General features: G+C 40.7%; 1 pseudogene; it reads right to left on the bottom strand.

Annotated features, from left to right (window-relative positions):
- Positions 1-535, bottom strand: LOC106824245 (large ribosomal subunit protein eL19-like; annotated as a pseudogene).
- Positions 536-1430: the final 895 nt, after the last annotated feature.

Raw genomic sequence — 1430 nt, 5'->3', positions numbered from 1 at the left:
TTAGTTCTTGTTCTCAGTGCTGAAGACTTCCCCCTCCTTGGCCTGGAGCCGCTCCTCATGGCTCTTACAGGCTTCCTTGATCTCAGACCTGTGGGTCTCAGGCTGGTCAGCCAACAACTTCTCACTGGCCTTGTTGGCCTTCAGCTAGTGGATTGTTCCCCGAGAATCTGCTTGTTTTTGAGCACGTTCCCCTTACCTTCGGGTATAGCCTGTGATACACAGGGTGGTGGTCAATCTTCTTAGATTTGCAGAATCCTCATCCAGGTTACCTCCTCCAGCATTCAAGCACTTACATACTCTTTTGCTTGCGCATGCCCATATGCCTGCCCTTATTGTGAGCCAAGATGTTCTTCCAGCATCGAGCCAGGGAATGGACAGTCACAGGCATCCTGATGACCAGCCCATGTTTGATCAGCTTCCAGATTCAACGATGAGAGTTGGCATTGGCGATTTCATTGATCTCATTGGGGTCCAACCAGACCTTCTTTTTGCCACAGCGAACGATGCTGGAGGTGAGCCTCTTCTGAAGCCTCATGGCTGCAATTCAGTTTTCAGTAAGTAATTTTAGTGACCAGATCACAGGAGATAACTAGTCTTACTGCAACTGTGCAGCGAGTTATGTTCGCAGAGTCCACCCGTCCAACACACACTTCCTGGTGCCTCCCAGAAGCAGCTGGTCAGTGCCACATGGTGATAAGGATAACTAAGGACTTGAGGAGCTTTATGTCTCACACCTTATCATATTTGTATTTAATGCTGGGGCCACGCTTTTTAGATATTGATGAACTGTAGCATAACCAGACGAAGAAGAGGTTTGTTTATTTCAATACTTATGTTAGTAGGATTCAGAAATGCTTAAATGTTGAAGAGATTGGTGGATAAAAATCCTTCACAGCAGGGCTGCAAGGCTGGTATTGTATTCCTTCTTATGAAGGTGGAAACAATCTAGGAGAGATCAGGTCATGACAGTCACACAGCTAGTTAGTGGCAGAAGCTGGGTTTGAACTCATCTCCAAAGATTTGACTCCAAAAATCTAGGTTCTTTCTACCATGCCATTCATCCCACTGTGTTCAAATAAATGCTTTCTTTTTCCAATTTACTAATATAAGAATATGAAAAGACCTACAAGGATACAAACATTTTTAAACACATTTAGTTATACTTGTGGACTCTTTTATATCAAAAAAAATGAAAATATAATAAACAAAATACAAAATTTGATAAACAGCAAATAATACTGTTCACAATATTAGATATTTGAAATTTGTTCTTTATTCCTCCTGATATGCCTATTTAAAAAAAATTGTTCCCTATAGGCTGGAACTTTATTACATATAATTCTAGTGAAAGTATGTGAAATCATAGCTTTCAAAATGAATACTTTTTTTGTGACTGAATAAAAGATCACTGGATATAAACAATGTATTCT

Source organism: Equus asinus, chromosome 5 (genome assembly GCF_041296235.1).
Source record: "Equus asinus isolate D_3611 breed Donkey chromosome 5, EquAss-T2T_v2, whole genome shotgun sequence".
NCBI lineage: Eukaryota > Metazoa > Chordata > Mammalia > Perissodactyla > Equidae > Equus > Equus asinus.
Note: the sequence above shows the minus strand (reverse complement) of the source record. Positions and strands in the feature narration are given on the sequence as shown.